The 14,161-nt window shown below is 42.6% G+C and overlaps 1 protein-coding gene across 6 annotated transcripts in view; it reads right to left on the reverse strand.

Annotated features, from left to right (window-relative positions):
* LOC147245767 (thyroid hormone receptor alpha) overlaps positions 1–14,161 on the reverse strand; it is a 147,694-nt gene that overhangs the window by 112,412 nt on the left and 21,121 nt on the right. For 5 of the 6 annotated variants that reach the window (XM_086185647.1, XM_086185646.1, XM_086185642.1 and 2 more), the window contains one exon: positions 12,746–12,838. The gene's annotated coding sequence lies outside the window, so the exon portion shown is untranslated. Of the gene's footprint in view, positions 1–12,673; positions 12,839–14,161 lie in introns of all 6 variants that reach the window. The other variant, XM_086185643.1, reaches the window with a different exon arrangement.

A 14,161-nucleotide genomic window follows, 5' to 3' on the forward strand; every position in this document is an offset into this window, starting at 1 on the left:
AGGCACTCAGTGGAAAACAAGAATCAGTTGTGTGGTCTACATCATGATGTGAGTCGAGGATGCACTGAGGAAAAGTACAAAAGTGCAAGGAAAGAGGAGTCAGAGGAAGTCTTGGGGTGAACAGGAAGTGCCTCCATTAGCAGGCCATTAAACGTGGTTGTTAATAATTATGTGTGGCTTTAGGGCAGAACAAGATGATGACAAGGAATATGCTTTTGAATCCATTATTACACTCTCACATCTTACATGGTTTCTGTCTCGCTGACTGACTGAGTGATTCCATCACTGCCTGACCAGAAATTTTTGACAAGCTTTCTCAAGGAGGAGCTGGACAAATTGCTCAATTACCAGGTAAACAGAACGGCCCCTGGAGAACATGCCAGCACAGTAGTCCATATTCCACAACCTTTAATAGTTTTTCAGAGCTTTGCTGCTGGGTCTCGAAGGTCCTCCTCATCTGTGAAAACTAAAGAAAAGTTCAGTGAGATAACGACTAGATTCAAGCTAATTGACTTCTGTTCTCTTTGTGTCTGTTGGGTTTCTGCATTTTCATGTGCTGCAACCAACCAACCAAAATTATTTAGGATTTATTTTATTTTTAAAGAAAGTATGTAATTTAGGCTGAAGAGTGGAGTCTGTATCATACAGTACATGTGCAGTGTGGGGTGAAAGTAGGTCAGTATGGTCCAGTACTCTTAAATACTAAAAGATTCAGTGTCAGTATGCAGTACAGGGAAGAGGGGACAGCAGCTGCCTGCTAAGACCTGGTGTGATTGTTTTCATTCGAATGAAGGTTTAACAGCTCCATGTGAATCTGTAATGATGGAAACACACTGAACCTGATGACGCCGCGTCTGACAGTGGCCTCGTGGGTGACGTCAAAAATCCCTGATATAGCAACAAAATCTTAATTCACATATGATCAGCATTAAAAGTTTGACCACAATTTTCCCATCAATGCTGCCACTTAGCACTAAAATGACCTCGTTTGCATAAGTAGATTTTTGATTATGTAAAATCCCATACATACAGCACTCATTCTTCTCGTTCAGCATCTCTGCTGCCTGTCAGGGCAATGATTCACTTATGTCCGCACATCTTCACCATCTAAGCACACTCAACACTTAGACAGAGGCGTTTGATATATTGTTCCTGTACACGTTTTTTCAAGACCAGTTCACACACTTTACCGATGTCACTTGTACAGATAAATGATACATCTTTCCAGCAATTTTCCAAACATTTTTTTGTTCCTTTAAGAAATGAAAAATTGGGGGAAATATTCTTCAACAGGCGGCACGGTGGTGCAGTGGTCAGCGCTGTCGCCTCACAGCAAGAAGGTTTCGGGTTCGAGCCCCAGCTGGAGCACAGGGTCTTTCTGGGTGAGTCTGCATGTTCTCCCTGTGCCAGCGTGGGTTCTCTCCGGTACTCCGGCTTCCTCCAAAGACCAAACCACAGTCCAAAGACATCAAGAGGCAACGAGGTTAATCCAGACTCTAAATTAATTGTAAGTATGACTGAGTGTGAATGGTTGTCTGTCTCTATGTGTCTCAGTCAACGGACTGGCGACCTGTCCAGGGTGAACCCCACCTCTCGCCCGAAAGCCGCTGGGATAGGCTCCACCCACCTGCGACCCTTAAATCAGGATAAGCGGAAGAAAATGGATGGATGTTCTTGAATAAATGCTTTTTTGATTAAAGCGTACAACAAAGTATGGCAAAAACCAATCAGTTGCTGAAGGAAAAGAGAGACGTGGAAATGAACAGAATTTGGCCAGTAAAGGAGGAAAAAGTTGCAGGAGGAGGAGGGGGAAGGGACCTGCTCCATCTCATTATATGCATGATGTAGTTAAAAAAGTGACTGTGTGACAGGGTAGCTTGATCTGGTGAGAGGGATGGAGACCTGGGTAGAAGAACCTGCAAGAATGTGAATCTAATGTCATCCCTGGTACAGCAGGAGATAGTAGTCTACTGTTGAGCATCCCGCTGACTGACTGAGGACTTCAGAACACTCAACACGTTAACAGACAACTCAGACAGCACTAAAATAACAAAATTAGACATTTGAGATGTGTGTCAGGAAGTCGCTTTGATGGTGCTAGTGTGTTGGTCGGCCTGCCGTCAGCTCCTACCTATCAGGTCGTAGTTCTATCTGTCTACGTTATTCCTGCTTTTCTCTAAGGAACTACTCCGCTGAATTACGGATTTATGATCGCCAACTGCTTTTGCAAATCCAAGGGTCACTGGTGATCCAAAACAGCAGATGCCCTGGATCATTAGAGGCCATCTGACATTTATCCTCCCTGAAGCAGAGTGCGTACACCGGCTACCCTGCTGTATCTCTGATTACAGCCTACTCCTATACTTGGTCACAACCTGGATTTAATTCTATCCTATGGATTTTCTGTGGACAATGTGCATATCGAGGTCACCTCCTTCTCAGATCATAAGCCAATTGAGTTCAATGTAAACTTGAGTAACACTGTCTGTAGATAAATCTGTTCGTTTGTTTTTCCCGTTTTATTGATGCTCAAACTCCTAGCCAATTTTCTGAATGTTTTCTGGGTTATGATGTGGCTAGCTCCATTTCTACTGCCAGTGACCTCCTGACAGCATAGATGAACTAGTGTCTCAAATTAACACCTCTTTTAACATTTTAGATTCTTTTGCTTCCCTTAAACTTAGACAGTCTAAGCCTAAGTCACAACCCTGGCTTGATGACACAACCTGCTCTCTCAAGCGGGCTTTGCGGAGAGCGGAATTGGAACAAGGATAAGCTCTCTATTTCCCTTGAAGTTTTCAGAAATTCATTAACAGCCTTCCAGGCAGCATCTAAGAAAGCCAGAGCCAAACATTTCTCTGACATCATAAACAAACACTCCCACAAACCCTGAGGTAGAAACATCCACAAATATTTGTGACACTTTTTTGAAATTTGTTCTTGATAAAACTGAACACATCAGGCTGTCTTTTACCCCCTCTGTTTCCAGCAATTTACAGTGCCCCCTAGCTGTTACAGCAATCTTTGATCATTTTTAACCAATGACCCTTAACACATGAAACCCTCTATATCCCACAAAGATGCTGTCCCCTCTCAGATCATCAAAGACACCATTAAGACCGTTGGTCCAAGCATTTTAGCCATTGCAAACGCATGCGTTGTCTCTGGTACTGTGCCCCCATGTTTTAAGCATGCGGTTGTCCAGCCACTGCTTACAAAGCAGAATCTTAATGTTAATTGTCCAAAAAACTACTTTTTCATATCCAAATTACCAGTCCTCTCTTAAGGAAAGAGCAGTCCTCTCTCAAGGTCTGCCATTTCTTAATTCCTCTAATATCCTGGAACCCTTTTTGTCTGGTTTTAAAGCACATCACAGCACTGAAAAAGCTTTGCTGAAAGTGTCAAATGACCTCCTCCTGACAGGACTCAAGTGAAAATGCCATCCTTTCCATTTCCATTCCTTTAGACCTCAGTCCTGCCTTTGACACTGTTGACCACCACACTCCTCTGGCCCATCTCCATCAGTGGGTTGGTTTTAGGGTCTTATTCAGCTCTGCAGTGGAGCCTATCCCAGCAGCCTTCCCCCTGGATGGTCACCAGTCCATGGCAGGGCCAGCACATAGAGACAGACAACCATTGGCTCTCCCAGCCACGCCTACAGTCAATTTAGAGTCTGGATTAACCTGGTCCCTCTTGATGTCTTTGGACTGTGGAGGAAGCTGGAGTACCAGAGAGAACCCAGCAGGAACAGGGAGAACATGGAGACTCACCCAGAAAGACCCCGTGCTCCAGCCGGGGCTCCACCCACAACCTTCTTGCTGTGAGGTGACAGTGAGGACCACTGCTCCACCGTGCCGCCCTGTTCTATTCCATTATTTCTTTTTTCATTTATTTACTTAACTGCACTATGTACAGCACTTTGGACAGTGTAAACTGTTTTAAATGTGCTTTCAAAATAAACTTTAGTTACTTACTTACTTGCTTGCTTACTTACTTACCTACTATGTGACATTATTTCCAACAAGCTGCTTTAAAGCTAGATAATGAAAAAAATATATTTCAGATATTATCAGAGTTTTGGGCTCAAAAAGTAAGCTATAACCAAAAGTCTGGGGTAACACAAATAGCTTTAGGCTCATTCATGTCAGTATCTTGCATCACATTTTCCAGATAACGTATTAATTCAATAGGATCAGCCAGCGTCGTTTGTAATATGTGCAGAGGGGGAAAGACAGTCATTCATTTATGAGCCTCTGTCTCTTTTATGTTTGTGACTAACACATTTATTGTATGTGAAAAAGAACATCCCACTGGTTTCTATGATTAACTGAAATAAGAATCGAGTGTGTGGGTGACTGACTCGTAAAATACTAACAATGTGTCAAAAATGATGAAACCCAGCGATAATGAAGAAGAGCAAACTGATGTATCCACCCCAGCTGTGACAGATATGCAGTACTTTGACCATAAAACTGCAGTTTTATGGGTGGTACTACAAAGATGGCATTTACAAACACATCTAATAGCACCAGGGCTCTACAGTAAGGATTACGCAGGGGCAAGTGCAAAGCCATGTTGGGCTAGTAAAGCAACCCACTTGTCAGATTGGGGGAAGATGTAAATAAACAAATACAGGCCAGGGGGCATCCTTCTTCATGCATTCAACAGAACGGGTTTTTCTGGTTTGTTTTGCCTCCATAACTTGTTCTTTCAAACGACTGGAAAAACAGTTTGAAATATGCACGACAGTATTTCTAGCTGCCCAAGCACAGCTTGTGACGGGTAGAGCATTCAATCATTTGCAGCTGAAGGTTTCTGTTTTTGGATTTATCGTTTTATTTTGAGTTCTGCAACCGTGCGATGCAAACAAATGCGTGCAACGCTCTCTAGACTTTGGCCTCAGGCAACCCATACTTTGTGTGGTTCTTTCATTGCAAGAAATTAAAAAAAAATATTTAGATTTTTTTTTTTTGCATTTTAATACCTTAATAGATAGGTTTGAGTGAAAAAATGACAGGAAAGGGCGGACGACATGCAGAATAGGACCTGGGGCAGAATCGATCCCTGGTTCTCCATGCGATCGTACACTATGTGGAATGCACTTGCCCGACGCGCCACCAGGGGAGCGGGAAACGTAATGTTGAACCGTGTACCTGGTGAAACAACGCAAGCAGGACAGAGAACTTTACATGTCTGAGGTTGTACGGACTGTCTATCTCAAGGTAGCTACGTTGTAAAACATGCCCTTCCTTTAGCTTAAATGGGATTTGTTTTTTAAAGAAATAACATCATGCTGTATTGAGGTTTTTATTCAAGACAGAAAGGGGGCCTTTTTTTTCATAGATTACCACAGTAATCGACTTCCAGGCTTGCCTCCTGCTGGCCAGCAAAAAGAAATCAAAGGACTTGCTTGAATTGTCAGATTGGGAGGTCACGTCCACGTCTTTTATGCAGCCTATGAGCAACACTGTGAGAGCAGTTCTGCCCTCAGGTAGAGTGGCCCTTTGTTGTTTGCCATTACAACTCTGTCAAACTGTCAGAACTCTAGAAGCCCACACTGTTAACTGAACGCCCTGAGAAAATATTATCTATGTTTTGGAAAATGAAAAAAACCAAGAGAAGCAGAGTCGTGTCAACAATATGCATTTGAAGGATATACTGAGGATGTCAAGCTGAGTCAGCAGAGATAAGTTAGAAACACTGGAAGAGAAGCTAAAGCCTGCAGAAATGTGACACATCAGGAGAAAAAGTAACTAAAGAGCATCATGATTCATCTGAACAGGGAAGGTCTTAATTCACCATTCAATGATAACAGTGGCATAGCGAGGGGATAATTTCATGATTCCTTTAGCGGCTACCACAGTAAGTCACTGATGTACCGGAACTGAAATTACTATGCTAATGTTCCCTGATCATTAGCAGATCAGGGAACATTAGCTGATGAGGGCATTTTTGTGCTTTTTGTGTTGTTTTTGTGCGCTGCCCCCCAACCCCACCCCCCACTCTACAAGGTTGCCACTACTATGGTACAAACACAAAGGCCTTGATAAGCAACCTTACACAGCAGTTGCAGAAGTGAACCCCCAGTTATGACAGGTGGCCATGGCTGCATCTGAGCTTTAGCAATTAAAATAGAATTATCTTGCCAGATAAACTGCATTACCACTGGTACATTTCCAGATTTTCTTAGTCCACTGATAGCATGCTAACCGTCTGTTTTCATGAACATATGTTGTCACCCAAATGTTTGTTCTTCATGCACAGATATGGTACACTGTGCCACTCGCTGTGGCGCTTCTACTCTGGATCTGATGACACAACTAGCTGATCTGTCAAATATGACTTTCTTTGTCCAATGATGTTGCATGTGATGATATTGATTTATTGAGAAGACTGACTTAACATACCACTAGATGTGGCAGTAACTCGGGAGATGTAATCCTTGAGAAGTGGCTCGAGCTACTATATGAAGGAACAGAGAAAAAAACACATGAAGGCAATTTAGATCCCTTTATTGTCACGTTTCAGCAGTCACATACATTGAAACGACACACAAAGACAGAGAAAGGGAAATCAGGGCATTGCAGTCACTACTTTCTTCTGCTTGAACAACATGAGGCTGCAAGTTTATGTCTCCCACCCTGGAGTTAAGGATCTTTTTGCTCTTTCTACATGCAAACAGCTTTAGTTATGGAATGTTCCATTTGCTCACATCTTTCTCCTAAATGAGTTTGTTCTCTGTCAGGCGGCCATCACTTAACCGGAGGTAGCTGACCTTTAAGAAGGGCTAAGCCTTATGGCAAAAACAATGGTCATGATATACTTGACTAAATTAATCCATGTTGGTCATTTTTTTTGGAGAATTTAATAATACTAACAGTTTAAAGACTATTGTAGACATCGATACTGACTGAACGGTCATTAGGGTTCATTATCTTTAGTTTGTGAACAAATAAGTCGAATCTTTAAGGTTTTAAGGTGAGTAGCAGCAATTTCCAGCATTCTACTCTTCATAAAGCTAAGGCACTGCAGTGTGGGAGACTTATTTCCTACCTGGGAGTTCATGCCTGGTCTCCAGCACTGTAATGAATTTCCTGGATCCGTCTTTCTCCTCTGTGCTCCAGGCTATAATGTCTTTCCCTAAGAGTCAGCTCGCTATATCCTTGCTCCTTTTAGAACGCTGTTCATACAAGGAAATGGCCACAAAAGACATGGTTGATGATTGTTAGCTCATAATTATTTAATATTTTATATTTATAGAGAGTTTTATACTATGGTTCATAACACTCCAGCCTGCTAGAGGAGTAGAGGGGGGTGGACTAGATCATCCTTTCAGTGGGGTTGTGGTGTGGTCATGTTACCTCTCAGGTGATTTCACTAATTTTTTGTGTTTCCAATTATGCACTGCGACAGAGCCACTTCACCCACGCCTCATCAGTTTTGAGATATCCACACACTTCCAGAAAATTAATGTGTTTTTTTATATCAACAATCACACGCAACCACTTTCCTTGCTCTCGGCCCCACATTTCCTCTCTTCCAACTTTCTTCACGAACAAGTCAAACGAACATGCTTGTGCTGCGGTCGGAAAACAGACTGACAGGCTTTTGTCTTCTTCCTTGATCAGGCAGACCAGTCCATGCTGATTGTTCTGGCTGTTTCTTTCTACTGGCGGCAACAGGTAAACGTATCCAGATCTTCTGTTTAGAGATCACTTTAATTGCCAAGCAATAAATGGATCGAATGTTGAATATAACGGGCCTGAAGGGTCTTTAATTTGCAGTCATCTGGCATGTTTTCTCAGATGCTGTCCTTGAGTGGAGCAGCTGCATTATCCAGGTTTCAGGTTTTACGCTTTCAGGTAAAAATCTTCTCTGAGTTTCAAGGTAGGATGTGTTGAATCTGCAAGTCCACGTTCTTGCTTATCAAGTTCATATGGATGTTTTATTATCTGGTAGTCTAAAGAATGGTGCACATATTTTATCAAATTGAACATAAGTGAATCCTGCGCAGGACTGGAAGAAGCGAGGGACACTGCTGATATTTGCAGTCCCTGGAGTTATCTTGTTTAAAGGCTATATAGCTCTTTTTCCCCCCTTCAACAAATCTTTTTCTTGTCTTCTTTAAGCCAGTCTTCCATCTCTCCACTTCCTCACTTTCTATCATCTGGGATTGGTTCTCTCTGTACTCTGGATAAAAGAAATGGAATTAATGAAACTAGGGTTTAATAAAGAATTTCCACACGCTGCAACAACCATCTGCTCTTTTTTTTTCCTCTTTCTTTTAGTGTAGCTCACACAACTGGACAACACTTAGTCAACATCATCCCTCTCTAAGCTTGCTGATGAGTTCCCAGCCCTCCTTTTGCTACCGCAGCCAAGCACTTTCTCTACAGTCCTGAAAGGGGGCCAGAGGGAATGCAGTAGCGGCATGATAACCTCCAAGTCTGAAGCAGAGGCACAAGAGAAAAGAAACCAGGCAGCAAAGCAACAGTAACATCCGGCACCATGTCTGCCCTCTTCATCTTCTACTCCATGATAGCCGAGTTTAACCAGCACACAGAGGAGCATGAAGACGGTGCAAAGAGAGGAGGGGCCTTGAGCTTGAGCTGCTGTGGGGTCCATAACGCCAAGGACGCTGGAAACCAACATACATGTGGAGCTTTATGGTCAACTCCTGCCAGTTTCTTTCAACTCTAAAAACCATCGATGTGAGGCAACCTGCTCTCCCTTTATGTAGTAGCTATTAGAGCTTTCTGTGCTATGTCCTATTATCTTGGCTTCCCACAGATGAAGTGATGAAACAGAAACATCATTACGTGTAACAAATCTTCAATCTAAACTTGTGACATCCAGGCGCCCACTTGGTTTAGTAGAGCCTAACCGTGATTTCTTAATATTAGCAAGCATGCTACATCACAAATAACAAAAGTAATATTCGTCCAACTTTACCTGAGTAGTTAAGTGTTGACATTTATCTCCAGACCTCAGCCATTTTAGCTGAGCTGGTTAATGTTGGGCTTGCTAGCCTCACAAAAGGCTAACATCTGATGATATCTCTTAATAACTCAATAACATGGCTTCACTGTTTATTTTGGTTTTAGAAAAGCAATAACTTACCGTGGAGATGAGGGTTGTGCCCGTTGGTCCCTCAAGTGATCCACGTAGCTTTATTCACACGCTTAAATGAGGGGAAGAATTGTGTGTCTCCCTCAAACCTTTCTGGGATAAAAATGCTAACTATAACTGGTGCCCCAGGTGCTCCATACGCCTACGGAGCGGTCAAAGGTCGCCCACTGATTAAAGTGTGTTCTCGGATTTGCCCTGTCTCAATGTGGCCACTGAGATTTCTGGTTGGAATCCTGATTTACCACAAGGAAACCTTTACTGAGACCTGGGTGCTATACTAGTAGCAGCCAACGTTGCTTCAAATTCACTGATCATATATTGAATCGAGGGCGCTTCCCAGTAAAATCCATGAACCAAATATGGAAGCGCCATCTACTTGCATTCTGTCTCAAGGCCAGCAGGGGGAGATTCTGTGGTTTCAAGATGTCTGTAAAAAAAATGGCCCTCATTCCCAGTTGGCTTATTACCCAGTGATACATGTTCCTAATTGGCTTGAGGCCTTTTTCAAACAGTATGCTGTTTATTTAGTAAATGATGGTCCCATTTAGTCTAAAATAGATGATTAAAAAAAATGTTGTAGTTTGAGGCGTGGCTCCCTCATGAATAATAAGTTCCCACCGCAGCAAGCCGACTGAGTCTTAGTCAGATCCAGCATCCGATCCAAATACGATCCCCTCCCTTAGTCCAGACCTAAATGGTCACAGCCAAGACCCAACAGAGCCTTTAAAACCACAAACTGATGGAGACATCGCACTTGCTCTGCCCCCTACTGCTTTTACAATCTAAGATCAAGCTGCTAGCCTGCGGCATAGATGAGGATCCCCTGTTAGGGTTCTGGTACCCTCATTCCTCTCTAGATCCAGATTCCTTTTTTTCCACAGGAGAAGAAAAAAAATCCCTTTTCATCCCTAACCAACACTGAGATCGCTAGAGGCAGTTTCTCAGCTTTCACACAACTTCCTCTGGAGCCACAAATGCAGTAGTACTCCCCAACACCTGTATACAGCCTCAGTGGGATCAATTTGATTTGAGGTAGCATGAGGCCAGGCATTGCTGTGACACTGAAATCTGAGTCAAGAGCATCAGTGTTCACAGGAACACCGTCTACCACAATGGCACTGATTTGTAAGAGTCCTCTATCCTGAATTGGGCGCATCACGGTCGATCCTGACTACCAACCGGAGAAAACACACTTTACTCACTGTGGTGTTCAGTATTTAATCACATGTATGACATCTTGTCCTTCTGTCAGGGTGACGTATCCTCAATTAAACCCTGCTAATATTTGCTATCCATAGCCGTTGCTATGTTGGCATGACCAGGTTGTATCTATTTCTGCATTTGGTAGAAATTGCCACCAGCATGAATGCAGCTGTCCTGCGATGACCCTCAATACCATAGCAAGAAGTGAAGTGAACTTACTGATTTTATGCATCCAAATATAACAGTCACGGCATGTAGTACAGCCCCGTCCTGCCTTTGGTTGCTCACACGCATGCTGATCTGAGTTGCATGAGAGGAAATTAGGACAATGCAAACACAGCCATAAAGGCGGGACTGTTTGTGTGTGGTCAAGGGACCGCACGAGTGTGAAAATAATTTGGGGTGCGTGACACATAACATGACATTTTTTAAGTTGCCACGATACATCATGTCATGTTGTATACTGTGGGAGGATCAAAAGCCTCTATCTGGAGCTCCTAGAGCGGCATTATTCGCTCTGCTCTGCTCTGCTCCGCTAACATTGACTCAGCCAGGTTAATAAGGCCAAACATCCATTATCCATTGTCTGCACATTTCTCCAACAGCAGGGGAGGAACCACTTGACAGTCAGCACACACACAATATTTCACTTCTTGTACTGTACTGCTCATTTCAAGACATGGTATACAGCCAAAATGTTCTTGCTGTGCACGTTTAACAAGTCCAAGGCAGACTAAGGATTAGTAAGAATATGTTGCAGGATACCCATCTATAAAGTGGAGCGCTGTGTTTTCCAATGATGATATATAAAAGTATATAAAGCTTTCAGTTGATCTAAATGCTCTGGATTAACTAAAGTCCTTCCCACTGAAAAGAGGAGCACTTTGTGACCCTTTCCTGCCAGGACTAATGCATATTTTCAGGGTCAGGGGAGAAGACCATGCTGCTCATTTGATTTCACACCTTATTTAATGTTTTAACTGTTGCTCACATGATTTTGTTTTGTAGACCATAATCCCCGTCTGGAATTGTCAGTGTACATTGTCACCTGGGAAGTCTAGCTTAATGTAATAATTGCGGAGGTGTCGTGCATTTCTGCTGTGCAACCAATTCATGCCTTTAAAATTCCTCCCACAATGTTTCACAAAACATCAGAGGGATCATTTTTGAAGTTTATTATGCAAATGTTTTTAATTAATATTGTGGAAGATTTCCCTGAATAAAGGAAGACTCTGAGACGTGTTCGTGGAAGACACAATGTAAAATCCAAAATATGAAGATTTGAAACTGCTGGTATTAAAGCTGTACTTCCACCCGACAGCAGCAAAACTCTGTAAAATCGTCAGTTGACAAACTCAAGTGTGCGTCCAGACTAATCCACGTCCTCTTCTTCTAATGCTCAGTAATCCACAAACACTTTGAGTTGAACTGAAATCTAAGTCCAGCCCTCGCGGTCGGGTACTGCTGTGAACAAGTGAGAACGTGTGTGTTCAACTGAGAGGGCCAGCTGGTCACGCTTGCCACCACTGTGACCGAGCACTGAACTGGAAGCGTGGTCGTGGATGCGGGGAATACCAGATGATGTACTTCTGACTTTGTACAGAGTGTATTTTGGTCTGTTTCTGTAGTTTAGTGCCTTTTAGCTACAAGCTAATCATATGTGGCTGGATCTTTCAGCCATCTGGAGTCCTAAATGTAGGCGGGAAGAGCATTTTGGTCCAAGACTGTAGTTCTTTAGCGTACAGTAAGTACTTTCTGAGTTCTCAAAGGTAAAAAAAAAAAAACACCTTATAAGTGGAGTTTAAAAACACCACTTCATTCAAAAACGTACAAAAGTAAAACATTTGACTCTTATTCTGAACTAAAAAGCATCCCGATACATTTATAGGAAAATTACAAATGATATTCCATACAGAATGTCAACTCCGGCAAAAGCCTGAGCAAATTATTCACTGCGATACATAAATTGACAGATTTCTGGCAATATTTCAAAATCTCACACTGCTCATGTCAAAACATAGCTCAGTATCTAATTAAAAAGATCTGTCTAAGACTTTATTTTTCTCAGCAAAAGGCCTGAGGGCTTCTTCTGGCTGCAAGCTCACCTCTTGTTCTTTGTCTACCTTGTTGCTGTGTGAGCAGCATTTCATTAGTCAGTTATCCCTCGGACTAATGAAATGCTGCTCTACAGTACACTTTCTTTCTGAGATCTGTCAGCTGCAGACTCCAATTAGCTAGCACAGAACAGCGATGTATGCTGTACACAGACACCTTATATAACACAGACGTTTAATAAGATTCTCTGGAAAATGAAATGTTGTAAGTATTGCGCCAGACTCACACCGAGCCTCCAGTTTATCTTTACGCTGAGACTGAGGAAGGCATCAGCTGAGGTGAATGGAGGAGGACCAACCTGGTGCTGCGGGGGGTCGGGGCCGGTTTGCCTCAGTGAAATGAACATCAGATGGCAGAGTTTTCCTTTCAATGAATGCCGGTCAGGAATAATCTGGAGAAAAATCAGATAAAATGCTCTTGACACATTTGGTAAATGAGGACAGAAACAGACAGACATTGACAACAGGGAAAACAAATGTGACATCAAATATTTCCTCCAATCACAGTGTTTCTGCGGGTTTTTATGATTGAAGCAGCATTGAGCCACGGGGCTGACACTGCAGTTCCATGCAGGGGTACGAGTAACAAGTACAATCTTACAGACGTAACCCGTTACTGTAACTCGCCCCTTTTTAGAGTACTTGTACAAAAGTTTTTTTTCCAAATCTACAATTTTACACAACACCTCACCCACATAAAGTGTGTTTTGCCTTTTGCATAGTCACATGTAGTTGTTATGAGTTCACCAAGACATTTTTACTGCTGCATCACTTCTTTGTGGGTTCAAAACGCAGAGAGAGTCAGCCACATACATCTGCCTTTACACTGACGGAACTACACGAAAGCAAAAGTGTCCAAAAACGCTCATGAATAAACACCCGAGCTCGCTGTCTGGTAAAGTCCACCTCGTCTTTGTCAGCCTGCACGCTGAGTAATCCACAAACACTTTGATTTGAGGTTTGGGTGAGGTATCACTTTAATTACTTATACTGTGTAATCTACTTTGTTACTCTGCTTAAAGCACAGTTCCCTACAGAGTAATCCTGCAATTTACCCTAACATTGAAAGAGGCAATAAAACATGACTTAGTAGATTCTCCTAGAACTGGAGCAGGATAATCCAGCCTTTCGCTGATGAGATTGTTAAACAATGGCAAAAGTAGCAATAAAACCATGAAATACAGGCAATGAAAGTCTTATTAGATGACTCGTGTGTGCTTACAAGTAGATGCTGTGATGCTACCTGACAATTAAATGCAACACAAGCATGTTCCCCTCTTCACTGTGTCCTGAAGAACACCATTTGTGGATGTGACATCAGTCTCCTCACCAGGCTGCACGAGTGAGCGTGACGAGTTAAGTGCACACAGCTTGAAAATTTACATTAAGGCAGAAAGCAGAAGTAATGGTTGTTTTGAAGCATGATACACAAACTTACTAGCATTAACAGCACACAGACACATACACAGACACACACACACTGCTCTCTGTCAGGTCTGTGTCAGCACGGTCTCTAATGTGCTGACCTCAGACCAGCACCTGGAGCTTGCTGTGCTGTGCCCTCTTAATCCATCTGTAGCTGCGCGCACTATTTGGTCATCATCTTCCAACAGCAAATTCAACCAATAATTAAAAAACAGAGTGGTTGTGATGGGCTAGCAGTGAGCCAGCAGACCTTTATTTATTTAATAAGTGCAGAAATGTGTTTATTTATT

The sequence above is a fragment of the Aulostomus chinensis genome, chromosome 18 (genome assembly GCF_037954235.1).
Source record: "Aulostomus chinensis isolate RoL2024-O1b breed Wild chromosome 18, RoL_Achi_v1.0, whole genome shotgun sequence".
NCBI lineage: Eukaryota > Metazoa > Chordata > Actinopteri > Syngnathiformes > Aulostomidae > Aulostomus > Aulostomus chinensis.